The sequence below is a fragment of the Euprymna scolopes genome, chromosome 21 (genome assembly GCF_053919585.1).
Source record: "Euprymna scolopes isolate OS-2025 chromosome 21, ASM5391958v1, whole genome shotgun sequence".
NCBI lineage: Eukaryota > Metazoa > Mollusca > Cephalopoda > Sepiida > Sepiolidae > Euprymna > Euprymna scolopes.
In genome coordinates, this window is record NC_136502.1 from 19288675 (window position 1) to 19303674 (window position 15000).

General features: G+C 32.2%; 1 protein-coding gene across 2 annotated transcripts in view; it reads left to right on the plus strand.

Annotated features, from left to right (window-relative positions):
- LOC145242046 (protocadherin beta-2-like) overlaps positions 1-15000 on the plus strand; it is a 186107-nt gene that overhangs the window by 28052 nt on the left and 143055 nt on the right. The window lies entirely within an intron of this gene.

The following is a 15000-nucleotide window of genomic DNA, read 5'->3' on the forward strand; positions in this document are numbered from 1 at the left end:
GTTTCATTAAGAAATCGTTCTGATCGACTAATTCTACTTCAAGGAATTTGACTTCATCTGCCAGAAAACAAAAGCCGGAATCTTTTATATTTACAGAGATGATTATATAGAGAATATAAAGAAAGGGCATTATTATGAAGTCATAGAAAATATAATTGTTCATCTGGTATTTATGAAGTGGAGTCATCTTAATAGCTTTCATAGCTTCGAGAGAGAGAGAGGAGAGAGAGAGAGGGGGAAGTGGGAGGAGGCTGTGTTTATTACGGACTTCAAGTCACGTCTAATTGCTTATTTCTAAGTGTCTACATTGAGGAAAGCTTCAAACAAGCTGTCAGCCAATTGATGAAATAAAAAGATAATGCAAATCAAACCCACAGGCAGCAAATCTAATTCTCTTGAATTGCTTGATCGAAAAATACTCCAATCATAGTAGTTGGGCCGTCAAAATCGACCAAATTGCTCATACAGAAATAATCTAATCTTGCCTTTAAATTCAGTATCGAAAAATAGTTTAGAAAGTCACGTAACTCGGTTGAAATAATTTCTAAAATTGAGAGCGGTTGTTTGTCAGTTGAAATTGATTTTTGAAACATCGGGGTCCAATGCTTATTAAAGTCATGCTAAAAACTGTGCACCCTTGCTAAATGCTCAGCATCATACAGTGGTGATTAAGGGTAAGTGGTATAGTTCCGGTAAAGGGTGTGACATCCTCCCCTACATCTTGATGTAGTAATCAATGAAAAAGAGCCTTTGGGTTACCCTCAATTATGATTGATGTATTTATTGTTTTTTATTATAAACAATAAGACAATAAAGCATAAGTTGGTATCAGAGTTGGAAGTCTGCAATTTATTTTTCAGGAGTTGAATTTATTTTTGCAGGAGTTGAATTTATTTTTTCAGGAGTTGAATTTATTTTTTCAGGAGTTGAATTTATTTTTTCAGGAGTTGAATTTATTTTTTCAGGAGTTGAATTTATTTTTCCAGGAGTTGAATTTATTTTTGCAGGAGTTGAATTTAATTTTGCAGGAGTTGAATTTATTTTTTCAGGAGTTGAATTTATTTTTGCAGGAGTTGAATTTATTTTTGCAGGAGTTGAATTTATTTTTTCAGGAGTTGAATTTATTTTTTCAGGAGTTGAATTCATTTTTTCAGGAGTTGAATTTATTTTTTCAGGAGTTGAATTCAGAATTGGTTTTGTTCTTTTGCTTTCTAACATTTGAGATTATTTAATGCAAAGTCCAATAATTTTGGAAATATATCTTCAGATATTTATTCATGTTTGGTTTGATTGTTTTGTGGGAGAAAATTGTTGTTTTTGTTTTTGACATTGCAGAACATCATTAAGTTTTGCAAAGAGAAAGGAAATAACAATAAAATCAACGTTTGATGTATTTTTAGTCAGAAAGCCAGTATCTTCAAACTGCTCGATCTGGTAGCACCAGATGCTCTAACAGGTATTACCACTCTGGTCAAAAGTGGACCTGGAAGCAATGGTAACTAAAGAGCAACTCCACATTCCCCATAGTCTACAAATGGAGCCTTATTACTTGATGTCTTTTAATGCCATACTCAGAAACTCAAAATCTGGAGCCGGAGTTTTTGAAACTTACACTCCACTTCTGAATTTAAAATCAGAAGCTTTTTAACGAGCCGGTGTTGGAATCATTTTTTCTTAAACAGATTTTGGAGTCAGGAATTCCCCCTAGCTCTGAGATTGGAAGTCAGTAGTTTTTGCAGTAGTCAGCGTCCAAATCGAACATTTAAAAACCGACTATAGAATCAGGAATCATATCTTTCCAGCTTATTACAAATTGCTGAAATAGGAAGTCAGAGTAATGAGCCAGCAGCTATTGCAAATGTTGGGATTCGGTTGATAATTTTTTCAGTTTAATAGGTTTTGGGAGTCAGGGGTTTTTTGCTTTTTTTTTCAAAACCCAGAGTTGAGAGTCGAATGTAAAAGCGACTTCCAACTCTGATAATAATTCAATGGTGGCTAGTTATTTCATCTATTTTAATCCATTGCAGTTTTTTAAAGAAATATTTTTATATAATGTTCTATTTGTATATATTTCAATGATCCAAGCTTTTGAAGACTTCAATAGTAAAATTATAAGTTACATTTCAAGAGAAAATCATCATGGATAAAAAAAAAAACTCCAAAATTGTTTTGATTACTATAATCTCACATTTTATCACTCAAATTATGTAAGCAGCTTGAAAAACTTTCAGTCGCAGTTACAAATAACGACGTTACCTTGTCAACAAAGGTTACAAATGAATGGTATATGATATGACATGATATATACAATAATAAAAAGAGGCCTCTACTCAGTTTCAGGAAACAATGACCCTCCCATCTAGGTGCTTATGCAGCAAATCGATTGTGAAGCAAGAGTTGCGCAATCTCAACCACATGTCTCCTTACCTGACATTATCAGGTAACGAGAGGTGCTGGAAACAATCTTAGGTTAAGCAGAGAGCCCTCTCCATCTATGGTGTCCGGTATTAGCAAATGGTCACTCATTTGATATTGACCAGACTTATCTCTGATTCTGTAATGTTTTTTTTTTAATTGAGTATATTGAATCTTTGATTGAATAAAGCAAGGCTAAAAGAAGTTCGAAACTATTCACATTTTAATCCTGATTCAATAAACTTTGAGGAACGAAATTTCAAACTACTGAAACTTCTACATCTACTCCAACAAACCTTAAATTAAATTTTTTATTACATTGTTTTTAATGAACCTCAATTTTAAAAAAATTACTACTTTTACTTCTCGTTTCATAAACTTTGGCTCAAAGTGTAACATAGTGCATATGAGCGCGTGGGAAAATATCAGCAGCAGCGGAGGATGGCTGGCTTGCGAAGAGATTAGCAGCAGCAGTAGTCAAAAAAGAGGATATTCAAATTAGGACCTGCGTGCAAGAAGAATAAGGAACAAAAGAAAAGAAAAATACACCACATTTTCGGGGGGGGGGAACAAAGTGGGCGTCGAAGAGAATAGACGTGTGAAATTGAAGACGAGAATGGGCCAGCTGGGTCAAGCATGCGGTCGAAAGAAAGAGAAACGCATTCCAGTCTGAAATGGGCGTAGCAATGAGATACTATTGAAGTGGTGTAAAGATGTCAAGAGTAACGGTAACAAAAACATTAATTTTAAAAAAATGTGCCGACCCGGATTTTTCTTTCTTTTCTTTGTTTTTAACAGCAACGTAATAAAAGAAGTTTCAAATTTTTGCACCATATTTAATAAGTATTGATTAAAGTATTTAATGAGTATTGATTAAAGGAAATTATAACCACTGAAATTATATAACCTCTTCAATAAATTCCAGTTAAATGACGTTTTAAGCTACTGAAGCTTTTTACCTCAGATTCAATAAACCTGACTTTGTTCTGAACTATAAAAATGGCATTGCTTTAAAATTATCACCTGCATATTTCTCTTTAGCAATTCTATCGAAAAAACGATATCACTGACACCATGTATAAGAGACGATTTTCATAAAAAATATTGAACTTCAATACTAGAGATGATGCAAGTCATGATAATAGCAATACATTGTTTATTATTATTATTATTATCATTATTATTATTATTATTATTATTATTATTCAGGTATTATTTAAATGCGTATATGAAATGAATTTTTTATTTTAAAAAATACAAAAACACTTGATACTAAACCATATATATTTGTACTGCATTATAAAAGTATATTTTAAAAAAATTATTTATTAAATATTCATCTTTTGGTTTCAGTGAAAATAAAAATTTATCAGCATTAAAAATATTTCAGGAAAAAAATCTCATCATCTCTTTTTGCATTTCCAGAAAATACGAAACATCTGTTCTCTTAGTTTTCAACGAGGAGAACGAAAAGAGAGGAAGACATTTTTTTTTCTCTTTATAATCCGACATGTATCACCTGCTAGGTTGTGAGGGACAAAAATACTGACAAGTTTTCTGTGTGCTTGAGAAGCCGGCATTGAATTGAAGAGGCGAGTTTTTAAAAGATATTTGCTTTACAGGTTAGACACAAAGTCTGCTTTAAAAATATGCGCTAAGCAAGTGGCATTAATCTTCATCTTATGTATATGATCTCTTCCTCACTCTATTCGAAAGATACTGTTCTATTTGTCAACTGTGTATGTTCACTTGCAGCTTCCAGAGATAAGTGGCATCTTGCCTAAAAAAGATGCTGCAGGATCTGAGCTGGACATAGTTTGCATATTATAAATAAATAATTTTACAGGCCGGTATTTTTCTTTATTCTCCAGTGTGTTTTAGTTGAATAAAATATTATCTGAACGTTGGATTCTTCTATTGAAAGGCCTCATAAACTGTTTTCTATTCGTGGCACCAGTGTGTAGACATAAGAATTTAAATAGAATATTAACGTTGAAAGATGTACACACAAAAGCTACTAAACTAGTAAAGGAATCCAAAAAATGACACAACCATAAAGTTGAAATATCTTACAAAGTGTGGCCCTATTAAAACCTTCCAAATAATTGGTGGTATTTCTAAATATTAAAACATTTTTAATACCTCTCTTTGCACTAGTAATTTGAGCAATCGGACAATATATTTTTAGAGTAAGCATTGCTTTTTAAGTTTAGTTCAAACAAATACCACACAAACATATAAATAATATGTATATTACTGAAAGTTAGAAAATTTCAAAAAGAGAATAAGACGGGATTTTAATTTTTATTGATATATAATAGTATTGAGAAATATATAAAAATAATTTATGAAGAATAGATGAACAATGAAACTGCAGTAAATCGTTCAGATAGGTCACATTATATATATATATATATATATATATACATATATATATATATATATATACCTATAAATATATATGGCAATTAAGCTACACAGAATATTCTGCGTTTCATCCACGCTAGAATTCATCAGGCTTGTGCGAGGAGTTGTGGTTGTCTTGCGTTTTTATATACACACATTCTATTAAGTTTTTAGTTAGCCAATCAGCTTTCTAGTTTCCACACGCACCCTTCCTAATCAGCCAATAAGCAGGCACTTACAGGACAAAAGCTCTGTTGACCTCCGGTTCACCCCTTCCTTTGTGTGTGCTATTTTAGTGGGGAGCGTAGATATCTTGCGTTCTGACCTATTTTAAACTAGGTTAAATGTGTTTTTTTGATGTTAGTTTATATATATATATATATATATATATATACGTGTATGTGTGTGTGATAATTTATGTATATGTATGTTTATTTTATTTATTTATTTTCTATTGTTATTGTTAATTTTAAAGTTATTTTGTATCCCTATCCTAGAGTAAAGTTTATTCTGTGCACACAGTTGTTCGCTATTTCTCTCCAACAATTTAATAGATCTTGCGGTACTTCAAAGTATAGGTTAGTAAATTTTTCGTGAAGGCATAAAATACATGGATCGTCTAGGTCTCTACATGTGTCTGCTTGTCTTACTATTTTCCATTCGACTACTGGCGAACGTCCGATTTCTTTGAGTTCCCAGCATTTGTTTGCTAGAGTTGTTTTCGTTCGGTATTTTTTATTTTTAATGTACTTTTGTGGTCATAATATCGGGTTTTGAAATCTAAGGAAGTCATACCTACGTAATATTTTTTGTTATTCGGGTTTTCTTTCGCAAATATTGTGGCCTGGTAAACTATGCTTTTGGTTAGACATTTATTTTGAAGTGGGCAAAGTGTTCGGGATCTGCAGTTGCATTTATCTTGTTCGTTATTAGTATTTTTATTTTTATTTCTAGTACGGTTGTCGTTGTCCAGAGTTGGTTTATTATTATTATTGTTGTTATTATTATTATTATTATTATTATTATTATTATTATTATTTCTACTAGTTACATATGCGTCCTTTTATGTTAGTTTTATTTTTGTCATGGTGTCCACATTTTATTGTTTAGTTTGTTGTTGTTTTCATTGCTTTTATTTAATATTTTGTTATTATGTGCTTTAATTATTATCTCTAAGTTTTCGCAGCAGCTGTATGATAACTTTAGGCTATTTTTATTGAAAATGTTCTGTAAGGGATTGGTTCCGGAGAAGTGCTTTTCGATGAGATCTAGAAATTTCTTGCCAAGTTTTGTTTTTAACATTTGATTGTATGGCACCGTATACCAAATTATATTTCTTTTTCTTCTATTTTTAATTTTATTATAGTTATTGGTGTTTTGTTGCTTATGTGATATCAATATTTTTGTATCCACTATTTTTTAGGGCTGTTTTGTAGATATTGATTGACCTGTTAAATACATTTTCATCTCTTGAGTTATTATGAGTCTACTTACGATCGAGTTAGGAATCTGTTTTATAATTGATGGTGGGTGATTGGACTTAGGGTTAACATATATTGGATTAGCGCTATCTTTTAAGTAGGGTTCATATGTGTTTTTATCAAAATTTTACGTGACGTCCAAGAAGTTTGTTATTTTTATGTTAACATTTACTTTTAGGCCTAATTTTTTTCATTTCCTTGTGTATGATTTTCTTAAAATTTTCTCCCTTGACTTTGTTGGAGTTTTTTTTTTTTATTATAGTTAGTCCATCATCTCTAAATAGGCCGATATCCGTAGTATCAAATATGCTTGTAAGGGTATATAGAATGAATAATCCCACAAGATCTGATGCCTTTGCAGAATCCAGGGGACCCATCACCAAATCAAACAAATTCGTCATTTTAGTTTTTATCCATTGGTTATTGTTATTTACTAGAACTAATTTATACATTTTTTAATAATGTGGATTTCTTCCGAGGATATATCAGTATATGCCTCGGCTAATTCTAGAATAATGTTGAAAAGTTTTTCGGATATCAAGGGATAGAAATCTATGATGTCGAACTGTATAAAAGTACATTTATTTTTGTTTTCTATATTTTTAAACCAACTGATTGCTTCGGCAGTATTTGCCCTCTGGTTTAATTCTAGGTCTTGTTTGATTTGTTTGTTTACTCTGTAGAGTATTGCTTTGCAAATTCTACCTATTTCTGGTTTAGTTGGGTTTATCAAGCGAGTGCTGGGTTTATTATTGAAGTCACATTTGTAGTCTTTGAGCATACTGTATGCCTCTCTAGGTTTCAATTTGCCAACTTTATCACTAATTTTTAATTTATCGGTGATTTATTTACTTTCAGTATTTACTATATCTATGTAGTCGCATTCGTTCGTATTCAATTTCTGTAGTTTTTTTGTAATGCTTTCTGTGATTAGTTTGTTATATTCTTGTTTATCTATTTTATAAAAGTTTCTATTTTTATCTGCTTTTACAAAGATTTAATTAGAGTTGTTTATGTTTCTAACGATTTTGTGTAGTTTCCGTTGGAAATTGTTATGTTGATTGTGGAATTCTAAATTTTTAATTGCGTTTAAAAGGCCATTTTCAAAGTTTTTCAAAAGGTCTACTGCTTTCGTATTTTTTAGGATTTTAAAACCATAGGATTCTTTTTTGTTTCTTGTCACATAGAGCACTGTCGTAAATGTATCTCACCCTCCACTTGAATGGCTATTAAGCGAGGTTCGCAGTTTGTTTGTAAATAAACAAACAGCTCGAGCACTGTAAAACCAGTGAACGAGTGTCTATTTAAATGGACATTTGTTGAGGTCATTTACGAGCACCGATCCGATGGGCCCGTGAGTATAACTGCTGACTACCAAGGTTATGGTTGTAGGTTCAATCCTCAACTAGGGAAAGGTGCTAGTCTAGCCAAACTGATGTTGTGATACAACGAAACAGTAATGTATGTGGATGATTATATAAGTGAAATTGTCTGTGTGTGTGTCTGCGTGTGTACATTTTCCTACTAAACTACTCTGTCAATTTTCAGTCTACAGACTCGAGATTTGACATAAGGATGACAAGGATTATTGAGATTTGGGAAAACCTTTTTAATCGGTTATCGGTCAGAAATTTGGTTGTTTAGGGGTTAAAGTTCAACGATTTGACCTTTGAAAATGATATGATATGTAATATGATTTATATAAGAAACAGAACGATCAATTGTGACAAGAGGAAAGAACTGTTTGTAGGAGGGTTTTTCTTTTAATTCTGGCTAAAACTTGTCTTTTCTTGGATAACACACAGAAGAGATGTAAAGAAAATGCAAAGAAACAAAGAGGATTAGTAGCGTATCTTACAGTTCTATGGCAAAAGTTTATCAACAGGACAGCTGGACAAAGCATCACTAATAGCTGATAATAATCACACTAAAATTTCGATAGATGTAATATATATCTATATCTCTCTCTCTACATTTCTTTCTCTCTCTCTCTCTCTCTCTCTCTCTCTCTCTCTCTCTCTCTTATATATATATATATATATGATGATGATGATGATTGAAACATCTTGTCAGACGAGTGCCACTCCCTCAGACACTTAAAGTCAACGAACCCAAAAATGACTTCCATCGCCACAGGACCATTTTAATAGACAAATGCCTGAGGGAGTATCTATATACAGATGATGTTACAGAGTCTTAGCTTTCTACGACAGCTAAGTCTCTCTCTCGGTTCAAAATGTTGAGATGCAGCAACAAGCAAGAGCAAGATAGCCAGCAACAAGTTAAACTGCAGACGAGTTTAATGCGGATACTGGTCTTCCGCTTTATGGTTTTTTAAATCAGAGATTTGCTTCTCCTAGAAAGGTTGCCTTCACCACGGCTTACAGGAGCCCTCTCCACCCCAACACACATATACACACACAAATATACACTGTGCTAGTTGGCCATTAACCCATAAATAGGGTTCATTCGCCCTTTGGAAAGTCTTGTTTTTAATCCTTCAGGGAGACTAGCCGCACTCCTCACCAAACAAGTCTGGTGGGGGAACCAGTTTAGTCGCCGGTGACCCGACCATGAGGCAGGTAGTACTGGGTTACATGGTACCAGTAGCATATGACATGACCTGACATACATACATACATACATGTATATATATATATAAGAGCAAGTAGTTAATAAAACATGTTAAAAACACTTTGAAAAAGAGTTAAAAACATATTTAATTTGAAAAGGAAACACTAAATAAGTGGATAGTCCTTAATCCGCGGAGTTTCGAAGAAATACTTTTCTTCTTATCAGAGGGTAGGATTTAGCAAAATGCGGGATCGGATTTTGCTAGCAAAAGTATTTGATGAAACTGCAAGTAAATCAAAGATCTTACTTGGTAACAAAAAGTGAAGCAGAGGAAATAGGGTAAAGAAAAAAGTGATTTCACGTGATGGTGATGGGTAAAGTATCCAATGACGGTAAAATCCAAAAATGCAGAATCCAAGAAAATTGGTTAAATTTCCATTCGCACAAGTAAAATCCAAGGGAATCACGTAATTGGAAGATATATATATATATATATATATATATATATATATATATATATATATATATATATATATATATATATATATATGAAAATTTTTTCGGGGTGTACAGAATTTAATAATAACTAAATACAGACCAATCAACATAATGATTTAAAAAAAAAATGAAAATAAAGTTTAGCTAACTAGGTTTCGTCCTCGCTCAACAGAACTAAATCGAGGAAAACGCGATTTAAAAAAAAGTCATGAATATGGCGGGGAGAGGAAAAAAAAACAAAAACAAAAAACGAAAAAAAACTTTAGAAAAATTTTGAGGGAGGAATGAAACTTGGCTAGCTAACCTTTATTTTCATGTTTTATTTTTTTAAATCATTATGTTCATTATGTATCTAGCCAATATAAATATATATATATATATATATATATATATATATATATATAGAGAGAGAGAGAGAGAGAGAGAGCAGGTGGGGGAGAAAGACAAAATTACAAAGATAAAAATGAATATTATCATTAAATAATAAACCCATGAAGATAATAGAAAGCTCAATATACTAGATAGAACAATGAGAGAAATAGGAAAAATTGCTGATTAAAAATAAAAGAAAACAAAATAAATTTCAATACTTATTGATCGATCAAAAATTCCAACAAGTAATTATAATAAAGAACACCCCATGAATTTTCAAAGACATACACTTTTTACCCAAAGATAAACATTAGTAAAAAATGCATCACTGGTTTGCATAAATGTGAAAATATATTTTTAAAAAATGTATATCAGAAACGTTTTTAACAAAACTTAAAAAGCATTTATAGAATAACAGATGTAAAATTAATCAATCAACTAATCAGCCAGTCAATAAATTAATTAATGAAATAATAATCCGGGAAGCCAAAGGAAAGTATCCAGGTGGGACTAATCCAGGTGCAAAATGATTTTAATTTAGTATAAAAAATCTCATGTTAAGAATTTTTCATTATTATAATTCTTTGAATTTATTCAATTTTATTTTTTGTCATTCATTTTTCTTATCTATCTATCTATCTATCTATCTATCTATCTATCTATTTTCTAATGTTATATAAAAGGAACTGAGTGTGTATGAATTTGTTCGCTATGGACTCCTAAACGACTGGACCGTTTTTTTTTTTCACACAATTTAAAAAATAACTTCAAATTGAGGAGGCAAAAAGAAAGTCTGCACAATGGAAAATTGTTATTTAAATGTAACTTTAAGACATTAATGCAACACAAATACAACAAGAACACAATGAACTAGTTAATATTTAGTAGCATAGCGCCTCTGCAATTTGACAGCCTGCAATTTTTGGGGAATTTCTTGAATGAGACTACAGCAATACGCCGGGAAAAGGGCATTTAACTTTTCTTTAATTTTTGTCCAAAGTTCTTCCAAATTTGAAATTTTATCATTGTGTAGCTGTTACTTGATATAATGCCATACGTTTTCGATAGAATTGAGGTCTGGAGATTGTGCAGGCCAAGCTAAACACGAAATATCATGCTCTTCCAGGAACCTCTTGACATTGCTAGCTGTGTGAATGAGAGTATTATCCTGCATGAAGATGGGATTATCATCCAAATTCCGACCAAAGTAGGGTAGGAAATGCTCAGTCAACATATTAATGTACTTTGGTCGAATGAATTCAACCTTGCAAGCGAACTATAGGCCCTAGACCATTGGTACTAATAATGCCCCACACCAAAACTGAACCTCTACCTTGCAGCGTTGAAACTGAGCACCCAGGATTACATTCTTCATCTTTCCTCCGACGGACCTACTGCCTACCATCACTGCTTTCATCGCTAAAAAGTACCTTTGACCAATATGAAGAGTCATGATCTTCATTGCATCTGACGAAGTCCAGGAAGAGATTTCTGTTCTTTACAGAAATCATTGGCTTGAGTCTTGTAGTATATTCTCACAAATTAAATTCATTTAATCTGTTCTTGACAGTAGAAAGAGAGCACTTTTTAACAAGATTGCACTGTTGTTGGATTGGGGAGCCATTTCAAATCTGTTTCTTAGGCTGCAGATCTTGATAGCATTGTCTTCCCTGTTAGAAGTAACTCTAGTATGAGCAGATTTAGGGGCATCACGAACACTGCCAGTGTTTTGGTGCTTTTGCACAGTCTTTCGTACCGTTTCTCATCACATTTCAATCTTCGGCCGATTTCTCGATTGGATAAACCAGAAAGGTGGAGATTAATGAGCTCCTGACGATCACTAAGAGAAAGTCGTGGCATATGGACCAAATGTTACGTTATATAACCTGGAACAACAACAATTACGATAAGAGATGCTTTGTTGCCTGTTGGTGAATATTGTAAACTGATTTAGGGACGATAATTTAAGCAGGTTTTAAGCGAATTTGTTGCTGCGGACTTTCTTTTTGCCTCCTCAATTTGAAGTTGTTTTTTAAAATATACGTGAACACTAGAATATTTCAATTAAAAGTCAAATATGAACAGGTAAAATTATAGAGGAATAAAAGGCGAATCAAATGAGGTATAGGTTGTTTAAACAGTTACAATAAATTTAGCTTAAATTTGCGATTTTTGAAAAAATTACAAGTGCGGAATTTCTTTTTACCGGAACTGTATATATATATATATATATATATATAGTGGTAATCGTGACACTCTGCACTGATGATTCCCGAAAAGATGAAACACTAGTGTCTGTAAGTAATATAATCATTATAGTAAATAATTATATATATATATATATATGTATATATACATATATATATATATATGTATATATATATATATATATATATATATATATATAATTATTTACTATAATGATTATATATATATATATGTATGTATATATATATATATATATATATATATATATATATATATATATATATATATTGTTCACGAAAAACACCCGTCTAGCTGAATCTACTATGAAAAATTACCCCCACTCTTTATCTGTGCCTAAATCAAAACGTGGATTCCATGAACAAAGCTCCTTTCTTAGAACTGCACGCCTGTGGAACTCTGTTCCGTCTGCCTGCTTCCCATCTGACTACAACTTGGATGTCTTCAAGTTCAACCTTAACAAATTCCTAATTAACCGCCCTCTTAAGTAAACACTTTATTAAATCTCCACACTAACGTACTGTACTTGCAATAACCCTTATCCCTGAGTGGCTTCCGGGCCTTGATAAGTGGTGACCACCGTGTAATATATATATATATAATAGACGTCACAATATTGTAGAATTAAATTCACAATATTTTATTCAAAACAAGGAACACGAGAAAAAGGGAAAAGAATTCCTTATTCCGTGGAGTTTGAAAGATAGGAACGTTATCAAAAGGAATATATAGATAAAAATCTAATTCTGTTGGTTAGAGCAATTTCTGAAAACGGTAGTTATAAAAATACTTGAAGGAAAGTAAATGTTTATAGTAAAATAAAAAATACTCAGCAATGTTCAATAATTAGTGTTGCAGAAATCCAATGAGGGTATGAGGTTCAGTATTGGGCAGATCCAATAAGATATTCAAAATGGTGTTCTTTGGAGTTTTTAAAAAATATCCAGGATGAAGAAAAAATTACATATTCTTGTAGATGAGTCTTGTGTTAAAGAGTGGGGATAAAATCCATTCCATAGATGTTAAAGCGTAAAGAAGTGCATGATTAAGGATATAGACTTCAAATCGAGAAGACGCATGACATAATCCTAGTTAATTCAAAAAATATTTTCTTTACAAACGATTGTTTCTTCTCATTTTTGTTAAATATGCACATTAATCACACATAAAATTCATTTTTTAACATTTATAAAAAGACTTCATCAGTGAATGATACCCAGCTGAAGAAGTTTTGTGAATGTTTTGTAAATTTTGTGTGCCATAAATGCATAGATTTACAAAAATAGACAGAAACAATTGTAAAAAAAATGTATTTTTTGACAGTCAGACTGAAAAAAAAAAACAAGATGCATCCAACGTTTATTTAATAAATACATATTTAAATTTTTTTATTCTTTTTTTCTTTTGATAACCCTAATAAAAAGGAAACGTCTCTCTTTCGACACACACATACACACACACACACACATATATATATATATATACTAACAGGGATGTCCGACCTTGTTTGAGATTGAATGCGGATCAACAAATATTCTACCCTCTCATATTTTATTATTGTTAAAATCGGTGAAATCGCCCATTTTTTTTAAATAATATTCGATCGATTGCCTGCTCTAGTTAGCCCCTTTTCGCAGTGTACCAGGAGGAAGCTTCATATATATCCCTGCAGTGACTTAGTTCATAATACATTGTAATGCACATTTCACTGTAGAGAATCCACTGTTGATTATATAAAATTGTCTTTAAATAATAGCTTCACTTAAAGTTTAAAATGACAGAAGTATCATGGTTCAATTGTGCTTCAAACAGAAACATCTACTTTGAACGCGCCCCTGTTTTATCAAAGGCTCAACAGAAAACTGTTGATCTTATGCAATTTATTTTTACACAATTGCTCGAATTAGGGAACGAACACAAAGACACGCAGAGTTCCTTTTATATATAAATACAGATATATCATCCATGGACAGATTGTTTTACTGAATCACAATGTGATTAGACAAGCAAGTGTTTCAAGCTAAGATTAAAACTGATTCGTTTATCAACACACGAGTTTTATCCACTACGTCATCGTCACAAGCCACAATGAAAATAAATCTTACTGCTTATATAACCAATATCATCCATCTAAGATTTTCCTATTTGTTTTTACGAAGTACTTTGCATTATCACTAATGGCAACTGGCAATTTCACTTACCACAGTGCTCAACCCACAAAAATGTTACCCACCCATTCACCCATACATATATATGGATTGAGACATAATAAATTTTATCGATTGGGAAGTTTATTCAGAGGAACAAGGTAGAATCAATTCTACCTTGTTCCTTCCTTATTTATTTTAAATGATAATTAATCGCCATCATGTGACCCATATTGGTTTTGGTGTGCCCCTAGATTAGATTACATTAATAAGCCTATATCTAACAGCTAAGATAGGAAACACCTTACCCGACGAGCCAATTACTCCTCTGCTCAAACTTTTCCCTGTGGACTTTAATATTGGAACCAATAATAGTGATGTGTACGGATGATAAATGATTATTTTATTTACATTTAAATGGTTATATCGGTAAATGCAATATCAGTGAAGTGGAATTATGGTCTGTGTTGCCATTTTGACACACACAAATTATCGCTTCTCGCTCCGACCAAAAGCTCACTTGTCATTTTTCTGTATTTAATTAGTAGTCTTGTAGTTAGAACAATGTCAGCGTTATTAATAAAAGCCTAAGAATATCAATTCATCAGTTTCTACGGTTTTATTTTGGGGATATAAGGAGAGAGAGAGAGAGAGAGAGAGAGAGAGAGAGAGAGAGAGAGAGAGAGAGAGAGAGAGAGAGATCCGAGTCATGAACAAAATCAACATTTGTATTATTTGGATTCTTTGAACTATTGTTTTCAGCTTGTGTTATATTCATGTTGCGGCTGCTGTAACCTCCGGCCGTCTTCAAGTGTATCTTGTCGAACTCAGGAATCTTTCTGCCGCAGTGGCTAAAGTGCTAGGCAAAATTCAATTGTAAG